Source organism: Tenrec ecaudatus, chromosome 14 (assembly GCF_050624435.1).
Source record: "Tenrec ecaudatus isolate mTenEca1 chromosome 14, mTenEca1.hap1, whole genome shotgun sequence".
Classification (NCBI taxonomy): domain Eukaryota; kingdom Metazoa; phylum Chordata; class Mammalia; order Afrosoricida; family Tenrecidae; genus Tenrec; species Tenrec ecaudatus.
In genome coordinates, this window is record NC_134543.1 from 102002356 (window position 1) to 102029276 (window position 26921).

Below are 26921 nucleotides of genomic sequence, written 5' to 3' on the forward strand. Positions count from 1 at the left end.
TTAGGAGTGGTTCAACCATAGGTCCCCCTACCACAGCAATATCCTGTCCCAGTGTAAGCTTCCTAGCTTCTATGACTAGGATGGCCGTGGCAGCCTCAGCTCGCATGCAGCTCGGCCATCCTGCAGCTACAGAGTCCAGTTTCTTTGAAAGATAGGCAACAGGTCTCTTCCATGACCGCAAGTTCTCAGTTAGCACTTCTTTTGCTGTACCTCTGGCCTCACATAGACAATTGGAAGGGCTTTACTATGTCTAGTAGGGCAAGAGAGGATGCCCATATGAGCGACTTTTTAAAGGATTCAAACGCTTGTTGTTCTACTTCAGTCCATTTAAGTTCTTTTTCCTTTCCCCAGTACTTGCATATAGGGGTTTTGTTATTTTTGCAAATCCCAAATTCCACAATGGACAGTACCCCACAGCTCCTAGAAACTCTTGCACCTGCCTCTTAGTCTCAGGGACTGGGATTTTGGGGATCGCCTCAGTGCGGCTGGGGGACAAGGTCCGTTTTCCCTCCTCCAGTTGGTAGCCTAGGTATACAGCTTTATGGACACACAGTTGAGCCTTTCTTGCAGATACCCTGTACCCCAATGGGCCAAGGACTATTATCAGGTCCTTGGTAGCCCGTTGGCATTTCTCCAGGGTTTCGGAGGCCAGGAGGAGGTCATCTGCATACTGGAGCAAGGTGGTTTGGGGGTGTTCCTCCTTGTGTTCCTGTAAGTCTTCACTGGGTTGATGTGCAGGGGACACGGGTATGGAGAACAAAGCATCCTTTAAGTCCAAAACAGTATAACAAATTCAGTTTGACAGGATAGTACTCAGGAGGGTCTTGGGGTTTGGTACGTGGGGTGGCCAATTTCTATCCTCTCATTTACCTCTCTGAGATCCTGCACCGGTTGGAAGTCCTCAGTTCCCGGCTTCTGCATGGGCAGCAGGGGAGCATTCCATGTGGACTTGCAGAAGACCAAAATGCCTGTCCTCTTTAGTCTGGAAATGGGAACAGAAATACCCACCTTTGCTATCCAGGGAGTAGGGTTAGCTTGACACATCAGTGTAGCTGAGCTCAGAAGTTGTACGACCCCAGGCACCTGAAGTTCAGAAAGGTCTGGCAGGTTGTTCTCTGCCCAAACAAAAGGAATATCTTTTAGCAATTTATCAAGAAGTTCCTTTGAGGAGGTCTCTTCTGCTCCTTGATAAAACACATATCACTCTGACATTGGAGCGGTGAGCAAAACTTTTGGCTTTTCAAGTTCAAGGGTTAAGGTGGTTGTATCATATGAGAAAGTAATTATGGCTGCCATTTTTCATAATAAGTCACGATCAATTAGGGGAAAGGGGCATTGAGGCATTACCAGGAAGGAGCGTGTAACTGTCTCTTGTGCTAAATCTGTTATTCTGGTCGTTGTCCATGGGTGTGCTTGGGTCTGCCCTGGGGCCCCTGTAATGAAAGCCTTTCCTTTTGACAAGGAACCTGTAGTCTTTTCTGAAACCAAGAAGGTGACCCCTTTGTCCACCTAGAAATTTACTGGCTGGCTCCCTTCATGGAGAGTGAGCATGGGCTCTTTGGGGTCAAGTGAAACAGAGCCTGGACACCTTTATTCAGCTTCAAGCATTATTGTCTGTAGCTTCGATTTTTCTAGGCGAGGACTAGGCCCGTTCTCTCTAGTGGTGGCTCGTCCACCTCTCCTGGGGTTTTCAAGGCACTGATTTTTCCAATGTCACTGTTTTGTGTAGTAGGTACATGGATACTTCCTCAGGACTAGGCGAGTGAGAAGCGGGGTATTAGGGTTAGCCATTCTTAGTTGAACCAAAACTGCTCTGGTCGTTCTCACAAGCCTTCTGAACATCCATTTCCTTCGTGACATTCCCTTGGGCGACGTCTGCACAGCCTACCTCCCCAATATCAGCTAGTTGATTTACACTTCCTAGCTACTTTATTTTCTTTTCATAGTGGCTTCTGTCAGCCCCAAATGGATTCACTCTTGTCAAAGCTGTTTCAGCTTTTCCCAGAGATCCTACACAGTCGCCATTGTAGCCGAGAGGTAACAGGGTCTGTGACCATGGCCAAGATGGCACCCACCAGTCCAAACATGTGGAAGGGCGCTGCCTAGGGAGCTGGGTGAAGAGGCCTGGGAGTTAGCCCTGCCTGGTCCCGGGAGCCAAAAGTTTCCCTTTTCCCCTCCATTCCCTTTGCCTTTCTCCTGGTTTTTCAAACAAGCTGCTCCAGCCCTGTAACGCCATGCACAAAATTGTCATAATTCTTAATGAAAACGTATCTGGTACCCAAATTATAAATGTGACAATTTGGTCACATTTCAAAAACACTGAAAATTTTATGCTTTTAAAATATATTTTGAATGCCATATATATTGATAACTATGAATGTAAAGAATAAAAACCAAAAAAAAATATTTCCTAAATTTAAAACTTGAGGCGTTATAGGGCTAGTGTTCTTCCAGATTTGGTTTGTTCCTTGTTACAGGCTGGTTTTCCGTGGCCCACGCTTAGGCCAATGGCGTTCGGAAGCCTAGGCGGAGTCACTGTTACCTTTAGGCTTTCAGCGATGCTGCTTCAGGCACTTTTGGGGACAGCTCTTACTTAATACACAGCTCCTCTGCCATGATATTCCAGCCAGAAATTCCAATTTCCCTTAAGGTTCCCTGAGCTGCCACGTGTCCCTTCCCTTCAGAGATTTGAGCATCAGCCCCGCCATCAGGCGTCTTGGAGGGCCTTGGGGCCATCCCAAGCAGTGGTCCTCCTAGCCTGTTGTCCAGAAAAATGTTTGGACCTAAAGGTCGCCCTCGGCGACTGGTCCTTGACCCCTTCCCACGGACTGAGGCATGAGATTCAGGGCAACCCAGGGGTGCGCTCTCAAGTGGGGGTTATTGACTTGGAGGCAGCAAGCTGTCAATCGCCTCCTTGTTTTGTGCTTTCTAGATGGGACTTAGCAGCTTGATGCTCAGGAATTGCCTCCTTGCATGAATCCTGTCCAATTGGGATAGAGTTGATACAGAGAGGCTGAGCAAACAAAAGCTGATAGATTCACTTTGCACCTCTATTTGGCCACAGTATCATTTTGAGAAAGGAGAATGGTGGGCAGAGAATGGTACGCTTTCCCTTCCAACCGTGATTCACCGGGAACAGTTCGGTAGAGTGCCGGGAAAGTGGGCGGAGATGCCAGAACTTAGAGCATTTCTCCTCTCGAGGAGCAGTAGGAGACCTTCATCCCCAGTGCACCTAGGAACCCCTAAGGCAGGCGTCCTCAAATTGTGGTCCATTGGGCACATGTGGCGCGATGTCATTTATCCCACCTTTGGGGTGTTTTTGCTGCCACTGCCTGTCCTGCTTAGCAGCCGACTCGTGCAGTGTGCATAGGAATTTGTTCATAGGTTTTTTGAAAACCATAGTCTGGCCTTCCAACGGTCGAAGAGACAGTGAACTGGCCCCCTGTGTAAACAATTTGAGGACCCCTGCCCTAAGGGATCCTGGACTTCAGGTCACTATTCTCCCAGCCCTGAACCCTCCCTGAACATTCTACCCCTAGTAGAGGCACCAGGGGCATTTGATCTCCGGGTAACTTACAAGCCGTTTACTCAAATGGAACCCGAGAAAATTAAAAATGACACAGGCAGTTACTCTACTTTTGATCCCTGTTGACTCCGTCTGAAGCATAACAATATTACAATTTAACCCTATAACGCCGAGCATGACCTTTACTAACATTTAATGAAATGAATATAAATGTATATATAACTATGAAAGTAATGAATCAAAACGAAATATTTTTTTGCCCAAAAATTTAAAAGTGAGGCGTTATAGGGTTAAAAAGAAGGATGGTTCTTATCAGAGGGTCCAATGCCTTAGGATCATATGTGAAGCGGTGATCCCACTGCACCCAGTAGTGCCCAAACCCTGGACCCCCCTAGGGGAAATTGTGAATGATTTTACCCCCGTGCCGGTACTTAGAATGAACAGACACACACGCCTGATAATCCTAAGATTTTTACTTACTTCCTGTGATACTCACCTACTTTCAAGGGAACTCCCACCTCACAACCTAGCCTTGTCTCAGTTAAACTGTTCACCCTTTTGTGCGTTTGTTGGTTTTTCCAGACGTTCTCAAGTTACCAAAGCCCCTAATCCAAGTGTGCCAGCTCCAGGACCACCATCTCCTGGACCACTTCAACCTTATCCATCCTAGCGCTGAATGGACAACCCCTCCCAGCAGAGCAGGAAGGGTGTGGACCCAAAGCCCCACTTCGCCCCTTATGGCAGCAGGAAGTAGCTAGAGATGTCGTCGCCCAGCACCCCAAAGATTTGGGTCCATATCTCTTCAAGGTGGAAAAGTTAGGTAGCTAGCATAGGGACTGGGGTGTCCATTACACATGCTCAGAGGGCCCAGTTAGCGGCCCAGGAAGGAGTGGCACACTGTGCGTGCTCAGAGGTCCAGGTTTCCAGCTAGGAAGGGCAGGTCCACCTGGGTGGGCGCTGCACCTGCATCGACCCACCTAGGCCAAGTATATTCAATTCAGCCACTAGGATCGATGAGGGTTGCCCACCACACCTCCCTAACTCTCCTAAACCTCACTTGGATCACAAACCAGGCTTTGGCGTGAATTCTTTCTCACGCAGAAACAAGGACCGAGGGATATCTGTCCCCAGAGAGATCTGACCAACCCAGGAAAGCTCTTTTGAGGCAGCAGGAGTGGACGTGAGTGGCTGGTGGATACTGTTCAGATGCATGGCTTTCTGCTTGGAAGGGTTTTTAGTCTCAGCTGACAGGATCTGAGGAGGTAGTATGTCTGGATCACATAGTATCCATGCCCACAAATGAGCTGCCCATTCCAAAGTCCTGACAGTGCCTTTGGAAAACACTGTGCTTTGGAATGTCACTCCTTGCAGAGGGCAGTGGGAGGGGCTGGGACCCAGGTATGCTGCCCCTTACTCCCAGTTGCCGGTTTCTGGATCCTGATAATAACTCTCACAGGATCAGTTAGTGGGCTTGTTGTCTGCCTCAGGCTTTGTTCACCGAGGTCCTCCAGCTAGGTGGTGGTGTGTGTGCATGAGCAGAGGCTTCCTGCCAATCCCCCATTTGTTGAAGAGCTATCCTGGTGTGGGCTCCGTGAAAGAGGTGCTCCAGACAGCAGGACTACCCAGGAGGCTGGGCCCTGCAGGAACCAGAGGGCCATTCCCTCTGTGGAATGACCTCAGAGCCCCGTCTCTCTCACTGTCCAGCTGCCGGGGCTGTGGACCCTAAGCTTCATGCCTCACACAGGAATAGACACAGGGTGAGGCGACTGAAGCACCTGCTTTTGCTGGTCTAATCCAGCCTGAGATCATCCTAGCATCAGCCCTCTGCCAGGGTCATTTTTTCCTCTCCTTTTATAGGGGCTCATACAACAATAACCACAATACGTGCAAACATCACTGATATAACGCACATTTGTACATTCATTGCCCTCATTATTCTCAAAATATCTTCTCTCCACCCAAGTCCCTGGCCTCAGCTCCTCATTCCCCCCGCCCCCATTCTCACTACCCCTCCTCATAAATCCTTCATCATTTACTAATTATTATTTTGTCATATCTTGCACTGTCTGATGTCCCCCTTCACCCCCTTTTCTTTTGAGGTTTTATGTAGATCCTTGTCATCGGTTCCCTGGTGCCAGCCTACCCTCCCTCCACCCTCCCAGCATCCCCATTCATAACACTGGTCCTAAAGGGCTCATCCACCTTGAATTCCCTGTGTTTCTAGTTCCTATCTGTCCCAGTGTACATTCTCTGGTCTAGTTAGATTTGTAAGTTATAATTGGGATCTTGATAGTGAGGGGAGAGGAAGCATTGAGGGGCTAGAGGAAAGTTGTGTTTCACCGTTGCTGTCTTGTACCCTGTGTAGGCTTGTCTCTTCCCCAAGACCTTACTTAAGGGAATGTCCAGTGTACTGCAAATGGGCTTTGGCTCTCTACCCAGCATTCCCTGCTCATTCACAATGAGATTTTTTTTGTGCTGATGATGCCTGATCCCTTTGATACCTCGTGATCGCACAGGCTGGTATGCTTATTCCATGTGGGCTCTGTTGTTTCTGAGCTACATGGCCGCTTGCTTACCCTTCAGGCCTTTAAGACCTCAGACGCCATATCTTTTGATAGCAGGGCACCATCAGCTTTCTTGACCACATTTGCTTATGCAACCGCTTAGACTTCAGGGAACGTGTCGGGAAGGGGAGCATCATAGAATGCCAATGTAATAGAACAAGGTATTCTTGCAATGAGAGAGTCCTTGAGTGGAGGCCCAAAGGCCATCTGCTACCTTAATAGGAAACCTATAAAGATATGGACACAGGTGTATTTCCCCATGCTCACAGATAAATATATTTACATCTGTGCGTGCCTTTCTTTAGACCTCTATAACTGGCCCGTGCTTCCTAGGTCGCTCTGCTATTCCCTTTCATTTCCCTCTTGTGGCCACTGCCATGCTCAGTCTTCATTTGAGTTTCAGTAAATCCTCTGGGTTCCTTCACCCTTGATCACGCCCTACCAGGATTCCTACATCGCCCTCACCACGGATTTGCATCCACTTGTTGTTCCCTTGTCTCTGGGTTTCTTAACATCACTCCCTTTCCCCCCAACTCCCTCTTTCCCGTGGCTCTCCCCCGAAGCGTTGGTCCCCTTTTTCTCTCCTGCAGATTGTGCATCCAGCATCTCTTTTTAGACATACAGTAGAGGTAATAACATGCACAAACACAAGACAGAGCAAAAGCAAGCACCAAAAGAAAGAAAACAGCCAAAATCCAATGACCATAAAAGAAAACACAACTCATCAAGAAAGGAAAGCTCGTAGTTAGTTCACGGACTGTTTGTTGGCCCTTAGCAGTGTTTTCCAGTCCAGTCTGTTCGGGCACCAAGTCCTGCCCCCAAAGTCCTCCTTTGGCATTCCCTTGGGACCTTGTTGCTCCACTTCCTTGCTCTTCTGCTGCACCCCCTTAGTGCTATGCCTAGGTGTGGCGGGTTCCGTTCCCACACTGTGTCTCCAGTGTTGTCCCTTCTAGGGCTATGGGTCTTTGAGGGACGTCGTGTCTCATCTTGGGTTGGCCATGTGGTCTTCTGTGTGGACTGTCTTCTCTGAGTGGGAACATCATCCTCAAGGCCTGGTGGGCCAGGATGTGCTCCACTCTCCCCTCCTCCCCCTTCGTCTGCTCCGTGTTCTCCATCAGATTTGTCCCTCTCCCAGAGCTGCAGATTCAGTGCCATCCTATGAAAAAACATATTCGGGCATGGAAGGGGGGCCCGGGGGGGGGGGAGGATATGCTCTGATCTTTCGAGGGTCCAGGAGAGGGTGACTGCTCAGCTGGGCACAGGCATATGGGACTCTGAGCTCTGGCTCCGGACACTGGTTGGGAATGTGGCTTTGTTGTTAACCAGTTGTGTTCCTGTGGGTCAGTACCTGTGTCTTTTTGAGTGAGTTTTCTCATCTGGAAAGTAAAGGTATTGCATGGTCTAGTGTCCCATGTCACTAAGTGATCGAGAGGGGTTAACCCGAACCTGATTCAAACCATGTGCACATGTCAGGCGCATTTTAGATCTGGGGTAGTGATTCAGAGCCCAGGACAATGATAATGTCCAAGAGGTGATAGAGGTGGCTTCGTATTGAAACGGGAAGCGCACTGTGGAGGTTTTGTCCTTCTGCGGATGGCCACTTCAACTCCTGCTAAAAGAGTTTCACTGGCTCAACAGCCGAGCCGGCAGCCAGTGCCATGAAAACCATGTGGCTAACTGGGACATAGGGCAGAGAGACATTTTTTACCTTGATGGCTTGGGAAGCCCCCCAATCTCCATGCAAACCTTCTGGTGTGTGTACTTTGGAAGCAATCATAGGCTGACAGTAATTCCAATCTTTCCTTTGACAATGTGTCCGTTCTCTTTTTTGAACCTGAGAAGATGGCCCCTGTGTCCTCCAAGACATTTCCTGGCTGGCCCCCGACTTGGACAGTTAGCACGGGATCCTGGGGGCCAGTGAAACAGAGCCCTGAGACATTTCTTCAGCTTCCTCAAGCGTTATTGTCTCTCGCTTGCGTTTTTCTAGGCGAGGACGAGGCCCGTCCTCTCTAGTGGAGGTTTGTCCGTCTCACCTGGGGTTTTCAATGCAGTGGTTTTCCAATGTCTGTCTCTTCTGTAGTAGGCACCTGGATCCTTCCTTCCTCGGGGTTGGCGGTGCCACAGGTCAGTCTCTCCGTGAGTGGCCCATGATCTCTTTTCCTGAGTCTCTGGTGTGTCTCATGGCAATTCCTAGTATTTTAGCTATTTCTTTGTCTCTGTCGCGGTAGGGTCATCTGTGTTGTGATACACCCACTAAGACACTTCTATCAAATCACGAAGAGTGTTCCCTTCAAATGATTCCCATTTCTTTTTCATGTCTGAGGCGGGCTGAGTAATAAAGGCAATACTTATTTCCCTCTTGTTCTCGGGGGCCTCTGGGTCCTTGGGGGTACAAAGAACGCAGGCTTCCATCAGCCACTCTAAAAAGGCAGGCAGGCAGGCAGGCAGGCAGGCAAGCAGGCAGACAGACATTCTCTTGTAGGCGCCTGAAATTTCTCACTGACCTTAGATAAATGCATAGGTTTCCTAGCTGTCCTGCGGAGGGCCTGCAAGAGAAACTAGTGATACCTGGCTAAGCCCTCGGGGCCTTACAGGGAGTTTGGGTCCCACATTATTCGTGAAGAGGTAAAAAGAGTTTCTCTCCACTGGGGAGTGCCCGCTGGCTGACCATCAGGTCTATTGACTGCTTTCTGGCCCTCTCTCTGAAAGGGCTCCCGTTCCTATGTTGTGAACAGCACCTGGAGAAGTGGCTGGCACTTGTCTGCAGGGGGCTGATGCATGTGGAAAAGCTAGTCTAGCAAAGAAATCAGACCTTGTGGTTTCTCAGACAGGGGGTTTTGTTTATTCCAATTATGCAATCCCTGTGGAAAAAGTGGACATAGACCCAAAGAGGGACTCGGGGGGTTTCCCCAGGTGTTGGGGCTGCTTGCCTTAAGCAGAGAATGCTGCTGCCCAGTGATCCTTCTTGGGGGGTGGAGAGGACATGCCAGCACTAGTGCACGTGTTGGGGGGTGACTTTAAAAGGGGTGGTATTTCTCTCTCTTTGGCCACCCATGGACTGATAGGCAGGCAGCAGTCACAAAGGGTCTTAAGCCAGCTCACCCGCTCCTGAGTCATCCTGCAAAGTGGGATAAAGACAACGGGGATGGGGAGGGGAGGGGAGGGACGGCCTCCACTTTGGTGGCTTTAGGAACTTGGACCGGTTGTCTTTCCTGGTCATGCCATGTTTCCTGAAATCTTGGGTAAAAGAACCCATTCTGTTGGGGGAGGTAGTAAGTCTTTTATATATGCTGGGTTACTAGTGGCCCTGTCAAGTCACACATCAATTTTGCCCAAGCCCAAGCCCAAGCCCAAGCCCTAGCCCTAGCCCAAGCCCAAGCCCTAGCCCTAGCCATAGTCCTAGCCCGTGTGTGTGTGTGTGTGTGTGTGTGTATGTGAGAGTGTGTCTGTGTGTGTGTGTGTATAAAAAGGACACGAAGTCAGAGGCCCTCTAGGAATTCTGCAAACGTATGAGTATCAGTGTGTGTGTGTGTGTGTGTGTGTGTGTAACAAGGACATGACGTGAGAAACCCTCCAGAGATACTGCAGGGGTGTGTCTCTGTGTGTGTGTAAAAAGGAGACGAAGTCAAAAGCCTTCCAGGGTTTCTGCAAAGGTATGAGTGTGAGAATTAGGGAGTGTGTGTTTGTGTAAAAAGGACACGAAGTCAGAAGCCTTCCAGAGATTCTACAAGGTTTTATGTGTGTGAGTGTGTGCATGTGTAATAAGGTCACGAAATCAGAAGCACTCTAGAGATTCTGCCAGTATGTGTGTGTGTGTGTTTGTCAAAAGGACACCAAGTACGAAGCTCTCAAGAGATTCTACAAGGTTTTATGTGTGTGAGTGTGTGCGTGTGTAATAAGGTCACGAAGTCAGAAAACCTCCAGAGATTCTGCCAGTATGTGTGTGTGTGTGTGTTTGTGAAAAGAACACCTAATAAGGAGCTCTCAAGAGATTCTGCAAGGGTGTTTGTTTGTGAGTGTGTGTGTGTGTGTGTGTGTGTGTGTAAAAAGGACACCAAGTCAGAAGCACACCAGAGATTCTGCAAGGGTGCTTGTGTGTGTGTATGTGTGTGTAAAAATATATGAAGTCAGAAGGCATCCAGAGATTCTTCAAGGGTGTGATGTGTGTGTGTGTGTGTGTGTGTGTGTGTGCGTGTGTGTGTGTGTGTAAAAAAGAAAAGAATTCAGAAACCCTCTAGAGATTCTGCAAGGGAGTGTGTGTGTGTGTGTAAAACGGACACGATGTGAGAAGCTTTCTAGAGATTCTCCATGGTTGTGGGTGTGTGTGCTGTGTGTGTTTGTAAATAGGACACCAAGTCAGAAGCATTCTAGAGATTCTGCAAGGGTGTGTGTTTGTGTGTGTATGTGTGTGTAAAAAGGACACCAAGTCAGAAGCACTCCAGAGATTATGCCAGTATGTGTGTGTGTGTGTGTTTGTAAAAAGGACACCAATTACGAAGCTCTCAAGAGATTCTGCAAGGTTTTATGTGCGTGAGTGTGTGTAATAAGGTGACGAAGTCAGAAGCCCTCCAGAGATTCTGCCAGTATGTGTGTGTGTGTGTGTGTTTGTGAAAAGGACCCCTAGTAAGAAGCTCTCAACAGATTCTGCAAGGGTGTATGTGTGTGAGTGTGTGTGTGTGTGTATGTAAAAAGGACACGAAGTCAGAAGCACTCCAGAGATTCTGCAACGGTGCTTGTGTGTGTGTATGTGTGTGTAAAAAGATATGACGTCAGAAGGCCTCAAGAGATTCTGCAAGGGTGTGTCTCTCTGTGTGTGTGCCTGTGTGTGTGTAAAAAGGACATGGGGTTTCCCCAGGTGTTTGGGCTGCTTGCCTTAAGCAGAGAATGCTGCTGCCCAGTGATCCTTCATGGGGGGTTGAGAGGACATGCCAGCCCTAGTGCACGTGTTGGGGGGGTGACTTTAAAAGAGGTGGTATTTCTCTCTCTTTGGACCCCCATGAACTCATAGGCAGGTAGCCATCACAATGGGTCTTTGGCCAGCTCTCCCGCTCCTGAGTCGTCCTGCAATGTGGGATAAAGACGACGGGGATGGGGAGGGGAGGGGAGAGACAGCCTCCACTTTGGTGGCTTTAGGAACTTGGACCGGTTGTCTTTCCTGGTCATGCCATGTTTCCTGAAATCTTGGGGAAAAGAACCCATTATGTTGGGGGAGGGAGTAAGTCTTTTATATATGCTGGCTTACTAGTGGCCCTGTCAAGTCACACATCAATTTTATTTATCCCTAACCCTAACCCTAACCCTAACCCTTACCCTTACCCTTACCCTTACCCTTACCCTTACCCCTACCCCAATAGCAGAAGACCCCACCAGAAAGCCAGCCTGTGGTGGTGGTGGTGAGCCATTTTCAGTATATAATGTCTGGCTCTACATTTTGCCAGACCTGTTAGATAGACTAAGGGCCCTTGTGGCATAGTGGTTACAAGTTGAGCTGACATCCCAAAGGCCAGTAATTTGATACCACCATCAGCCCTGTGGCAGAAAGATGGTGCTTTCTGCTTCCATGGATTTAGTCTTGGAGAGTCACAGGGACAGAGCTACCCTGTACCATAGGATCTTGTTCAACAGGATCCCTCACTATTAGCTAGTATTGACTTGATGGCCATGAGTTTAAGGGCCATTTTGGCTTCCTTTTCAAAGGAACCTCATTCAGTGAACTGACTCTTTCTGGTCAATCCTTTCCTCTGACTCTGGTCTGAATGTAGCACCTCACCTGGGGAGTGAAGAGGTCTGAAGCTTGGAGCTGCCTCCCAATGAAAGAAAGTAAACCATGATAGTTCATAAAGGCACTTGTGCAAATTGTAAACCACCAACCTTCGCTTAATTCATTTTTTAATTGGATAGAAAGTACTCTAATTATATTGATGACAAATAAACCAAACATATATATGTGGGTACACACATACACAAATACACACACACACACAAGACGGATGTTTAGGGGCATCTACCCAGCTCTGTCAGAGAGATTTGTCCCAGGTCTGGGCATAGGAGTCAGTCTTCTTGCATTTCAGTGTCTGGCTCTGTAACTGACCTTAAGCCACATGACCGTGATCAGATTGCTAAACATCTCTGAGCCATTTTGGCAACACCGTGTATCAGGGCTGAGAAGGGGCACTGGGGGTAAGCCCTGACACATGATGGGGGAGGGACTCAGCCAAAATAAAGCATACAAGGGTAATGACCATGGCATTCTCTCCAGTGTGGGCCTCAGAGCAGCTCTGGTTCTAGAAAATCCCACAGAAATAATTTTACCAACCTGGGTCTTCAGCCCTCACGCCAAACTTAACACGTTTCTAATCCACACGATGTTTACAGCTTTGGGTTCTCATCCCTCTACTTCTTCCAAGAGACCAAGGAGAATGGAGTGTTTGAGCAATATCCAGACCGCATGACCATCTTTCTCAGTTCTTAACTCACCTTTTCCTCTCTCAAGCACAACTTTAATGTTTCCATGAGTGTCCGTGGCTATGATAAAGAATACGTGTTATGGGAGGTAATCAGGGCCTGCGTCTTCCATAAACCAGTTGCCAAAGACTCTTTACAGATAGGTAATGGTAGGCCCATATGTTTTACTTACCTATTGCTGCTTAGTGACTTTCAATCCCACTCGGTGTATTATTTGCTCATAATTTTGTAATTTGAGGAAGGTTTGGCTGGGGCAGCATATCTCCACTCCACGTGGCATTGGCCAAACCAGCTCAAGCAGTGAGACCAGGCAAGATGGGTTTGCTTTGGTTCATAGGTCTAGGGCCTGGGTTCTTGCTGTTGCATTGACTCCCCAATTTCCCTCCATGTGATCGTATCATGTGCTTGCCTTTAGCTACCTCACAGCAGGGTGATTTTCAAGATAGATTTTTCTGTCAGGATAGTTGGGCTGTAGGCCCATTGACAAAATCCCTTAAAGGGATTAAATTGAATGCACAATTTAATACGTGACTGCCAAATATCCCCCAGAGCACACAAATTGAAACCACAAGACTTCTCCCTAAGAGAGGTTCCTTGTAGCTTTTGATTGTCTTCTAAGTCCCTTTTCCTTCTCCACAATAATGTCTTGGTTGCTTTATCAATCATCTTCTTTCTTTTTATGTAGCACTATCTCTGGCTGTTTAGTCCAAGCCAATGCAGTTCCTTCCCAAAGTTACTGGGTTTCCCGTGTACTGGATTACATGATGCATTCCATTTTATGAAAGCCATGTCCCCACGTCTCTTTGAAATGGGTCCCTCTCTGTTTTAGGCTGCAATTCAGCCTATTTAGGCTGTAGCACAGCCTCCTGAAGACTCTTAGATAATCTTTTGTGTACACGAGACTGTCTACAAGGCACTGGATTACATTCTTTTGTGATCTTAGTACAGGGCATGAAAGCTATCTTCTTGATCTGATCCAACACAGAAGCCATGCTCATGCCATTCCTATTATGGGACATTATTTTTTGGCAAGAAAGACTTGGGGTTGAAAAATAGGTTTTGTTAGGCAGATGAGCAGGAATGAGATGTCCATTGACGCATGCCCAGGAGAACCATGCATAGAACAAAAGCCTAGGTTTTCCCGCTGGTGGGTACGGAAGGGCGTTAAACCTGGATCATCCCACCTGGGCCAGGTGATTGCAATTCAGCCAATGGGATCGACCTGGGGTCATTCACCATGCCTCCCCCCGGGAATCCTTGAAAAGGCAGGAGCGAGGGGGAGAAAGGAAAAACTGGGGACAGGAACTGGGGAGAGAACTTGAGAAAGAACTTGAGACAGGCCTTTTTTTGGAGTAAAACTTAGGAGAGAGATCTTTGCATGACCTCGAGCAGTCTCTGCCAGGCTGCATGGTGGGGAGGAATCCTAGGGGTGCCGCGTAAAACCTGAAACTTCTTTTAGCTTTCATTAAAGTCACTTGGATCACGAGCCAGGCTTTGGCGTGAATTCTTTCTCATGCAGAGCCAAGAACTGAGATGTAACTCTTGCCCGGAGAGAGATCTTACAGTTTATATTTAAGTCCAGCATGTCCCTGCTCCTTCATAGTTCATATTTTCTGCTAAAAAAAACCACACAACTAAACCCCAAACAGAAGTAACTTCTTTAGCTTTTCTTTACCCTTCTGTAGTTTATAATCATTTGTCTGTTGCCTCCATTGTTAATGACGCTGAGAGTTCAGATTCTAGATAAAGCAGAAGAATGTTACTGCCACCCAAAATAGTTGTTCTTAGTGTTAGTTGGTGCCCAATCAATCCCTGCCCATCCACTCACTTGCTGCCATTGAGTCAATTCTGACTCATGGCAGCGGAGTATACTTGCTCTGGTAGGTTTCTGAGACTATACATCTGTACAGTAGAAAGGTTCAGCGTTCTCTCTCAGAGCAGCTGGTAGTATTGAACTGCTGACCTTATGGCTAGCAGGACAATATGTTACCAGGGATCCTTTTCAAGACTGTGCCCTTTCAGAAACAGATCACCAGGCCTGCTTTCCTAGGAACCTGTGGGTGGGTTTGAAGCATCAACCTTTTGGTTAATATGCAAGTGCTTAACCAATGGGCTTTATCCTGGTTTGGAAAGCCTACGTCACTGGTCTTTTGCCTAAAGAGTCACTTTCAATGGCCCTGGCTTGTTTCATAGGAAGGGCCAGTTCAGGGGCTCCCGGACAGATGGTGGGGTAGGATCCTTATTTAGTAGGGCCATATTGGGTGGGGTGGCAGGGAAGTGTGTGTGTGCTGTATGTGTGTGTAATCTGCATTTTTAACAAATGCCCCCCCCCCACTCAAAAGAGAAACACTGGCCCCAATTGTCCTCTGCCTCTCTTGTTGCTGCCTTTTTTGGGATTTTTCTGGCTTTTAGCAGCCCTGGAGGCCCCTCCTATCTAGGCAGGAGAAGGAGCCAATAAATAAGTTCACACTAAGGTGCTAGAGAGTGATAACAGCTAATCCCTTCCAAGGGCAATTGCTCTCAGAAAGAAAGAAAAAAAGAGAGAGAGATCTCAGGGGTTTGGGGGGAGCAATTTAACTCCAATGAATAGTGTCTCCTGGAAGAGTACTACACTTTGTCGCTGCAATGGGAGTCATATATGAACATGTGTGTGTGTGTGAAACCCCTCGCATCAGTCTCTTCTTCTGCTTTTGTGTAAATTAGACTTTAAACACATTCTCTAGGAAGTGTTTGAATGCCTCTGTTTATGGAAGCTTCATGACAGAAGGGGGATTTTTGTCTCTTTTGTTCAGTGAGAGAGCCCCAAGGTCTGGCATTTAATAAGTAAGTAGCAAGCTGGTTGAATGAATGAGTGAATGAGTGAGTGAGGTAAACAAGCCTACTGCAGCCTTCCAGGTCGAGACTGCCCCCCTCAGAAGCCTGGCACTTGTCTAAAGTGAGGTACACCTCTTCCCCTTCCCATTTCATGCTTCCCCGTGGTCTGCCTGGGATTGAGCTGAAAAATGATTTTTCATGCAAGTCATCCTCATTATATCATTATCCCTCAGAACAAAGCTCTCTGACCACCCTGAAGACCTGTATTTAATGGGAGGAAAGGTGATTTAATGGAGTGGAGAGCGCAGCATAAAACAGACAACACTTTCAGAATAGCAGAGCAGGCTGTCCCTCCAAGGGGAAAGGGACAAAAAGGGAAAAGAAAAGAAAAAGGGCGAAGTAGGGGGGGCAACTCTCACTCTCCTAATAGGCTGAAATAAGAAGTCCTTTTGGTCAGCTTCATCAGAAGACAAACCTGAAAAGGGCCCCTTGCCCTCCCCGCCAGCGCATAACTGCATTTTACCTTGGAGCTGATTATGCGCTGAGTTGAGGCAGACGGGGAGAGTTTATTGACATATGGTCTCCCTTCACACATTTTGTTACAGCCAGACATCAGGGACAGAGCTGCAGGATATTAAAGGATTTGGAAGCGTTATCAAGGAATGGGACATATTTATCAAAACCAGGGTGATATTACAAAGCTGGGTTGCTGCTACACCTGGCTGTGTTATGTGATTAAAAATAATGACAATGCATCCTCTTGATGGATTTTGCACCTGGGCGAATACTGAGCAGGTCTGCTAGACCACCCTGGGCGAGAAATCACACCTAACAAACCCTTTGGTCTCAGAAGAAAATTGTGGCTGCTAGCTCACACTTGGAATCCAGGTAGGGCAATGTTTAAGCACTTCACTGTTAACCGAAAGAGCAACACTTGGAATTCACCAGCTATCCCGAGTGAGAAAGATGTGACCATGTGCTGCCACAAAGATTACAGCCTTGGAAAACTTCCGGGAGGTTCTTCCCTGGCCTACAGGGTTGCGCGAGTCAGAATTGACTTGACGTCCATGGCATTGAGATGTTTTGAGTTTTGAATGGCTGAATTGGAGACTTCAGGATTGCAGGAAGATTTGAGAACAGCCTGAGATATGCAGGCGACCAGCCTTGCTTGCTGCAAGGGAAGAGGTGTTGAAGCACTTACTGATGAAGTTCAAAGATTATAGTCTTCAGTATGGATTACAACTCGAGGTTAAAAGAACAAGAATCCTCACCACTGAACCAATAAGCAACATAATATACAGAAAAGATTTAAATGATGAAGCATTTCATCTTACTTGTACCCATCTACAACCAACGCTCATGGAAATATCTGTAAAGAAATCACTGGATAAATTGCTTTCAGTGAATTTGCTGCAAAAGGCCTTTTAAACATTTTTTTGAACCAAGGTGACTTTGTCACCTTAAAAACTCAGGAGTATCCTATCCAAGGCATGATCATTTTCATGTGGAAGCTGGAAAATGCATAAGGAAGTCCCACGAGAAGAATTGATGCATTTGAAATATGATCCTGGTGAGGAATATTGAATACACCAAGGAACTTCTAGGAGAACAAACAAATCTATGTTGAAAGAACTACAGCCAGATTGATTCTTAGAAGCAAGGATGGTGACATTTGGCTTCATGTACTTTGGGTGTTATCAGGAGGGACCAGTCCCTGGAGTTGGGCAGCATGCTTGGTCAAGCCAAAAGGAGGACAATCCTCCACAGGATGGGTTGACACAGTGGCTCAAATGTAGGAATGGCTGTGAGAAATGCGCAGGGAAGCGTGTTGTTTTGTTCTGCTGTACATAGAGTGGCCATGAGTTGGAACCAAATTGACAGCACCTGGTTATGCAATGGACTAATGGCAAGATCAACCATTCAAAACCACCAGCCACTCCTCAAGAGAAAGATGAGGCTTTTTTACTCCCGTAAAGAGTCACAGTGTGAGAAACTCACAGGGGGAATTCTACCCTGTCATATAGGGTCACTGTGAAATGGCATCGACTCTACGGATGTGAACGGCAACAACAACAACAACAACAAAAAACGCACTAATGGTGGCTGGGTACATGCGCAGACACCCATCCACTCGCACTGGAGCTAAGTTAGTGGTTTCAGCAGGAAGCTTACCTCGGTGGTTTCCAGAACTCCCCTGGGCTGAACCAATTTACACCAGGTCCTTCAAATATTCCTGGTACCCCGGGCATCTTTCATTTCCCAGAGTTGGTTGCATGACTTAAGGTTTGATCATGGGGCCAAATGAAGGACGCCTATGTGCTCCAACCACTGCCTTCCTAGAGAGTGCTGTGGACAATTACCTTCAAGTCAGCCAGCTCCTGACTCATGCGGACTCCATGCGCTACAGAACTCAATGCCCACTGGTCATGCCCCATTCCTTCAATGGGTTGTAGATTTGACCCCTTGTCAGCTGGGGGGTTTTCAGTGGCTGATGGATTGAAGGAGTTCACCAGGCCTTTCCTCCTAGTCTGTCTGTAGGCAGAAAACATCGCTAAAATTTGTTCAGCATCATAGCAATATGCCAGCCTCCACTAGCAGTTAGGTGGTAGCTGTAACAGGAGGCGCACTGGCCAAGAATCAAACCCAAATTTCCTGCATGGCTAGTGAGAATTCTGCCATGGAACCACCATTTCCCCTCTCCTGGTTTCTAGTGTTTATGTATATAAGATTTCAGTACCTTTTAACAAGCAGTAAGTAAGACTGCACCACGGGTCACCTCTATTTAGCTCTCCCCCAAATTTTTCCACATGAATTATCAAGTGTGTGACAGTTGTAATATGTTTCTCTTTTTAAAAATTGCTGGGTGAACTTAAAACAGCACAAGGAAGTGCCAGCATAGCAAAATGATACCCACCTGCTTATTTATCTTAAGAGAAGAAAAGTCGTGAATGCATACACTCAGGTGAAAATATCATTCATGGAAAGAAGTGCCTAATGGTCACCAGGACCCGTGGTTAATCCAGGCGTGGTCATCTGATTTCAATCAATCAGACCTAGCTATAAATCACTTATATGTCTGGGTAATTAAAAGCAAATATAAATTTTCAAAAAAATAACGTTGCATGGGATAGAAAGAGAATACATAACAACATCAGACATAAATATGCCTCAAGACAAACTCATTGTGCACATCCAGAATACATAATGGCTCTTGCTAGGATGCGTTTCCCACTAGACCCTACCCCAAGCCAGTAAAAGCCAGAAACTCTACAGTAAACTGTGGATTGTACTACTCTGAAATGGGAGCTGTGTCTCTAGACCTAATTTGGGGCTGTTCGTGCTGAGGACTCACCAATACCTGCTGCAGTGACAACAGTCCAGGTGAGAATAAGGAAATCTGGATGACAGCCTGGATATAGGAGCACTGAGACCTCAAATTGATTCTAGGCGAGCATGGCCTAATGGGCTTCCATTTCTGCACCTCTGGCAGGAGGAGTTTGTTCTGGAAAGTAATGGTTTCTAAGGATGTATTTCTTAAACTTTCACATGCATGCACTTACCCAGGTTCCTGGAAATCGGGCTGGGGGGCAGATTCTGATTTTGTGAGTTCAGGGTGGGGTCTAGGATCCAGCAGTTCTAGAGGCCTTGGACAGTAGTCCTAAACCACCAGCCAGTCCATGGGAGAAATATGAGGCTGTAGACTCCGGGCAAGAGTGACAGTCTGGGAAACCCACAAGGGCAGTTCTACCCTGTCCTGTAGGGTCACTATGAGTCAGCATCAACTCGATGGCATTAGCATGGGAGAAGCTAATGCTGATGTTGCTGGTTCCTTGACCTATCATACTTTGAGTGGCAAAGTTCCAAGGGCCTTCCCGGATGTGATGGCCAAAGCAGTAGTGTTCACCCTTGGTCATACTTTGGAATCCCTTAGGAGCTTTCAAGCCTCCCATTGGCCTGGCGCCATCCCAGGCCAATGAAGCAAGGCTTAGTGGAAGCAGGATTCAGATCACGGTCAGTGAGAAAGCCCCCTTGGCAATGCCAACGTACAACCAGTGCAGAGTCGAACTGGTCGACGACTCCACATGACTCCATATACTTTGGTGAAGCCAGCTGTTTGGGTAAGGTTTTCAGAGTTACCACCCATGTAGACTTGTTGGTGATAGTGCATTAAATAGAGCACATGCAGTGCATTGCAGGAGTGGCCTATGTCATGCAACCACATCAGGGGGATGTTGAGCCAATTTCTCTGGGAGACCAAGGGTGTTGGCTCCATCCTGAACGTTGGCAGGGTAATGGACTGACACAGAGGAAACTCATTCTCTTTGTGGCGGTTCACTAATGGGTTCTTCACAGAAGGCCAAGTCCATGGCTGCAGATGCAGATGCTCACGGGGCTGAAGGAGCAGGTCAAATCCTAAGTCCGAGGTGGGTGTTTGTATATTTACATGCCCTCACTGCCATCAAGTCCATTCCAACTCACAGGCCCATGGGACTGAGTAAAATGGCCCCCGTGGGTTTCTGAGACTGTGATTCTTTAGAGGAATAGAAAATCTCCTCTTTCTCCAGAGGAGCGGTTGGTCATTCAAACTGCTGACCTTGAGATTAACAGTCCAACTCCTGACCACTCTTGCCGTCAGAATTCTATTTATATACACAAGTATATATCCTTTCACAAAAGAACTCCACATTTTCAAATCATTCTTGACACTCGTTGCCTTTTTTCCTTTATAGCCATGCCTTTGCTTGAAACACAGATATAAGAGAAATATTTATCTACTTATAGGGGTACAAAAGGAGCTTTGGTGGCATAGTGTTTGCATGTTGGGCTGCTAACACCAAAGTCAGCACTTTGAAACCACCAGCCACTCCGTGGTAAGAAGAGTCTGTCTACTCCTATAAAGATTTACACTCTCAGAAACTCACAGGGACAGATCTACTCTGCCTCATAGGGTCACTATGAGTCAGCATCACCTCCCTGGCAGTGAGGTAGATTTTGGTTTCATAGAGATACAAGTCAGTCCTGAGCTGCTAAAGACAAGGTTGGCAGTTTGAACCCACCAGCTGCAGAGAAAGAGGAGGCTTTCTATTCCCATAAGGAGCTACAGTTTCAGAAATACCCACAGGGGAAATTTTAACCTCTCCTGTAAGATCAATATGAGTCAGAATCGACTTATCGGTGGTGAGCAAGTGGAGGGGACCCTAAACAGGTTCCGGTGGACCTTAAGAGTTCTACTAATTGTGCATGCTCTGTAAAATGTAAACCAAGATTTTACTTTTGCAAGCATTATTTTTTCTAAACACGTCTAACTGTGAAACTATACTCGCATGCGGGTCTTTGAACCTGGTCAGTGGTCTGGGGAAGTGAAGGGCCCTGACATCCTTTGTTGTTGTTAGTGCTGTCCAGTCATTCTGACATCACAGGGACCTTCTTTGCAACACAAGGCAGCACTGCCCGGTCCTTTGCCAGCCTCAGGGGTAGTATGTTGGAGCCCATGGTTTCAGCTACCGTGTCCTCCAATTCACCAAGGAGTTTCCTCTTTGTGCTGCTTACTAAACCCGTTTCTGAGGAGTCCATTCCAACTCACGGTGACGCCGTGTGGGTCAGCACCACGGGACCCCACAGAGCTTTCAAAGGCTGGTCGTTCAGAAATCAATCAGCAGGCCTTTCTTCTGAGGGGCCTTGGATTTGAACCGCAAACCTTTTAATCAGCAGTGGTTGAGCGTGCTAACTGTTCACATTACCCGGAGACACCCAACCCTTCTTACCCTCATCGCTTCATAGGTGATCCATCTCCAATCCAAGAGGGCAGAGAAGATAGATAATACAGCCTGAGCTGCGTATGTCAGGTCCAAACTTTTCAGTGTCATGGAACAAATAGCCAAAAAACCTTGATGAAATGGCTGGGAAAACTCAGTCCAAATCATTCCAAAGAAATGAGTAGCGGTGCACTCTTGGGAACTTGCGCTGTGACAACAGCCACCAGGAAGACCCGGGTAGTCCAGAGCCTGGCCACCCCAAATATGGTCACAGACTAGCAACATCAGGAGCTTGTTAGAAGTGCAAATTCTCAAGCCCTACACAAGGTCCACTGAACCAGCGTGTGCAATTTACCAAGACCACCAACGGATCGGGGTACCTGTGAAAACCAAATCAAACCCATACTCACTGCTGTGCAGTCGAGTCAGACTCAGAGCAGACTTATGGGCCAGGGTAGAGCTACCACAGTGCATTCCCAAGACTGTAATTCTTTAAAGGAGCAGACAGCTTGTTGTTCTCCTTCAGAATGCCTGCTAATTTAGAACTGCTAGTTTGGTGGTTAGCAGCCCACTGCCTAACCGCTAGGCCCCCAGGGCTCCTTTTGTGCCCGTGAGAGGTCGAGCAAATACCATTAGCAACTAGAGAAGAACCTGGAAGAAGAAGAGCAGGGTGGGAACTGTGAGTCAATTTGGTCATTAGCACATTCCTGTGTTCACTTATTCTGTTCCTTCCCTTGTGTATTCAGTCAACAATTCTTTGCACATCACCTCTGAGCCAGGATCTGTGGTATGCTAATTAAGTTGGTTTAGGAAAGGGGTCTGCCTAAGTGACTCCTGCTTCCTGGCTTTTCCTGCTTCCAGATCCCCTCTCTTTACTTCCTTCCACATTAGAAGCACATCCCTACATGTGCAGCTGATCCCTAGTTCAGGACGGGAAGTTACGTGTTGGCATGCATGCTCATAGCTCGCTCAGTGGGAGTGCAAAAAGTCAATTCCTTCAAGAGCCTAGTACAGTCTGTAAGGTTGGGATGGTGTTAAAAGTGGTGGGGTTGGTGTTAGTTCCCGTTGAGCCCATTCTGCATAGGATGCCTTCATGTGACAGAGTAAAATGTCCCCATTGGGTTTCCTAGTCTGTCATCGTTACCAAAGGAGCCCCGGGGGGTACTTTGAGGGAAGTGTTGGACTGTCAACTGCAAAGTCAGGGGTTCACACCTACCAGCTGCTCCGCAGGAGACAGATGAGGCCCTCTGCTCCCATGAAGATTTACAGCCTCAGAATCCCATGATTGGGTCGCTATGAGCCAGGGTTGGTTCCATGACAGACCCAAAGCCCACTTTCTATCGAGTTGATTCCAACTCATGGTGATCTTATATACTTGTTGTTGTTGCTGTCGGGTGCCATTGAGTAGTTTCTGACCCAAAGTGACCCTATGCACAACAGAACCAAACACTTCCAGGTCCTGCACCATCATCACATTTGTTCTCTGCCTGAGTCCATTGATGCAGCCACGGTGTCAATCCAGCTCGTTGAGGGCCTTCCTCTTTTGTGCTGCCCCTCCACTTTACCAAGCAGGATGTCCTTCTCCAGGCAATATGTCCAACATATTTGGGAGGCAAAATCTTGCCATATATGCTGTCCAGGGCACTCTGGCCTGACTTCTTCCAAGACAAATTAGGTTATCCGTTTAGTAGTCCATGGCAGGGTAGAATTTTCCCTATAGGTTTCTGAGATATTATGTCTCTATAGGAATAGATATCTTCATCTTTCTCCCACAGTGAAGCTGGTGGGTTAGAACTGTTGACTGCATTTAGTAGCTCTGTGAGTAGCCCGCCATGTCACCAGAGGTCCTTTGCGTTTGATGGCAGTGGGGTGGAATGTTTACAATGGCAAGACCTTTTTCTCATGTATTGCTACTGACCGGGGTCTAAAGCCCAAGTGCTTAGCCATTGGACCACCAGGATTCTTCGTGGTAAGGATGTGTCCCTGCCAAAGTTCATGAACACTACACAGCAGTGGGGTTTTGGAACTGCTAAGTAGTTTAGCTTAGGGACTGAGGCATCCATTATGCATGGTCAGCAGTCTGAGCCTTTGTCCCATGAACGAGTGGTACACTGCGCATGCTCAAGTCTCAGGTTCCCAGGCAGGAAGGGGAGGTACACCTGGGTGTGTTCTGCACCTGAATTGGCCCACCAAGGCCAGGTGAATTCAGTTCAGCCAATGAGTTCAACCAGGGTCACCAGCACGCCCCACCTCTTGGAGTAATTTAAAAGGCAGGAGCACAGAGCAGACCTCGTGACTTTCAGGGAAGCTTCTAAGTAGATGCACAATTCTGAAGAGCCCTGCAGGTGCCTTTATAAACCTGAAACTTCTTCTAATTCTCATAAAACTCACTTGGATCACAAACTAGGCTTGGACTAGGCTGACTCATAACAACCCTATAGGACAGGGTAGAATTCCCCTGTGAGTTACTGAGGATGTATCTCTTTATAGGAATAGAAAGCCCCATCTTTCCCTTGTGGAGTGGCTAGAGGTTTTAAACTGTTGCACAAAGCATAACCATGACACCATCAGGACTCCAAAACATGCCAGGGCAATCAATGGTTCTGTGAGATCTCTCAGGATAGAGATATACCTTGCTCCTTGGCGACACACGAGAAAGCATTCACCTCCAAGCCTAGTTTGTGATCCAAGTGAGTTTTATGAAAATTAGAAGAAGTTTCAGGTTTATAAAGGCACCTGCAGGGCTCTTCAGAATTGTGCATCTCCTTAGAAGCTTCCCTGAAAGTCATGAGGTCTGCTCTGTGCTCCTGCCTTTTAGATTACTCCAAGAGGTGGGGCGTGCTGGTGACCCTGGTTGAACTCATGGGCTGAACTGAATTCACCTGGCCTTGGTGGGCCAATTCAGGTGCAGAACACACCCAGGGGTACCTCCCCTTCCTGCCTGGGAACCTGAGCCTTTGAGCATGTGCAGTGTACCACTCGTTCATGGGACAAAGGCTCAGACTGCGTAATGGATGCCTCAGTCCCTAAGCTAAACTACCTAGCAGTTCCAAAACCCCACTGCTGTGTAGTATTCATGAACTTTGGCAGGAACACATCCTTACCACGAAGAATCCTGGTGGTCCAATGGCTAAGCACTTGGGCTTTAGACCCTGGTCAGTAGCAATACATGAGAAAAAGGTATTGCCATTGTAAACATTCCACCCCACTGCCATCAAACGCAAAGGACTTCTGGTGACATGGCGGGCTACTCACAGAGCTACTAAATGCAAAGTCTTTGTCCGTTTTACACACTCTCACACACAAACTCACACTCATACCCTTGCAAAATCTCTGGAGTGCTTCTGATGTCGTGTCCTTTTTACACACACACACACACACACACACACACACACACACACCCTTGCAGTATCTCTGGAGTGTTACTGACTTTGTGTCCTTTTTACACACACACAAACACATACCCACTCTCATACCCCTGCAGAAACTCTAGAGGGCTTCTGACTTCGTGTTCTTTTTAGTCACACACAAAAAAACACTCACACCCTTGCAGAATCCCTGGAGGGCTTCTGTCTTCGTGTCCTTTTCACTCACACTCACACACAACCTTCCAGAATCTCTTGAGGGCTTCTGACATCTTGTCCTTTTTATACACACACACACACACACACACACACACACATTCACACTCATACCCTTGCAGAATCTCTGGAGGGCTTCTTACTTCATGGCCTTTTTACACACACACACAAACACACTCACACTCAGACTCCTGCAGAATCCCTAGTGGCTTCTAAATTCGTGTACTTTTTTTACAAACACACACACACACAAACACACACACACACCATGGTAGAGTCTCTAGAGGGCTTCTGACTTCGTGTCCTTTTTACACACACACACCACACTTTCAGAATCTCTGGAGGGTTTCTGATTTAATGTCCTTTTTACAAACACACACACACACACACACACACACACACACACTTCCAGAATCTCTATAAGGCTTCTGGTTTCGTGTCCTTTTTACACACAAAAACAATCATGCACCCTTGCAGAATCTCTGTAGGGCGTCTGATTTCATGTCCTTTTTACACACACATGCACACAAAAACACTTGCAAAATCTCTAGAGGGCTTCTGACTTTGTACGTTTTACTTACACACACACACACACACACACACACTCATGCCCCTACAGAAACTCTGGAAGACTTCTGATTTTGGGTCCTTTTTAGGACACACACACACACCCTTCCAGAATCACTAGAGGGCTTCTGATTTTGTTTCATTTTTACACACACAGACACATACACGCACACTTGGAGAATCTCTGGAGGGCTTATGACTTCGTGTCCTTTTTACACACACACACACACACATACACACTCATACATTTGCAGAATCTCTTCAGTGCTTCTGACTTCGTGTCCTTTACACACACACACCCACACACAACCTTGCAGAATCTCTAGAGGGCTTCTGACATCGTGTCATTTTTGTACACACACACATACTCACACTCATACCCTTGCAGAATCTCTGGAGGGCTTCTGAATTCGTGTCTTTTTTAGTCACACACACACAAACACTCACACCCTTTCCTAATCTCTGGAGAGCTTCTGACTTTGTGTCCTTTACACTCACACCCACACACAACCTTCAAGAATCTCTAGAGGGCTTCTTATATCATGTCCCTTTTAAAAGCACACACACACACACACACATACGCACACTCATACCCTTGCAGAATTTTAGGAGAGCTTCTGACTTCTTCTCCTTTTTACAGACACACACACATACACACCGTTGATGAAACTCTAGAAGGCTTCTGAATTGGTTTCCTTTTTACACAAACATTCTTGCAGAATCGCTGGAGTGCTTCTCACTTCGTGTCTTTTTACAAACACACACACACTCACACTCAGACCCTTGCAGAAACTCTAGAGGGCTTTTGACTTCTTGTTCTTTTTACACAAACACACACACACACACACCCCCGGGCAGAATCTCTAGAGGGCTTCTGACTTCGTGCCCTTTTTACACACACACACACACACACACACACACACACACAAACCCTTTCTGAATCTCTGGAGGGTGTCTGACTTAATGTCCTTTTTACAAACACAAACACACACATACTCTTGCAGAAAATGTAAGGGGCTTCTGACTTCGGGTCCTTTACACACACACACACACACACACACACATACACTCACACACCCTTGCAGAATGTCTTGAGTGCATCTGACTTCGAGTCCTTTTTACACACACACACACACACACACACTCACACTCATACACTTGGAGAAATATCTGGAACAGTCTGGAGACTCTGATCCTGAGACTGTGGTGTGGGGTCACCAGGCTCACGTGGCTGAGGATGTTTTAGTGCAGGGTGGAGCCATGCACTCCAGAGCTCTCTGTATTCGACAGGTGGTTGGTGCTGTCAGAAGAGCAGGTGATAAAGGAGCTCGTGGGCAGGCAGGCCTGTTGACTGTCCTTCACCTCAGGGTAGACCTGGAGGAGCACAAGGACCAGAGGGACCTGGGTCAGACCTTGGCTGCCCACAGAGATGGGATGGGATGAGAGTAGAGAAAAGGTTGGTCAAGACTTAGCCCCAGGCTTATCCCATAGCAAGCAAGTCATAATGATTAGCTCTTGTCTTTAACAAGTAAAGAAATATACATTAACCAAGCACCTAGTAAGTACTAGGCATTCTAAATCTCACACTTACATTGTCTCCTTTTCGTAAAAATCAAATGCATCAGGTATGTCATTTCACAATTGCAGA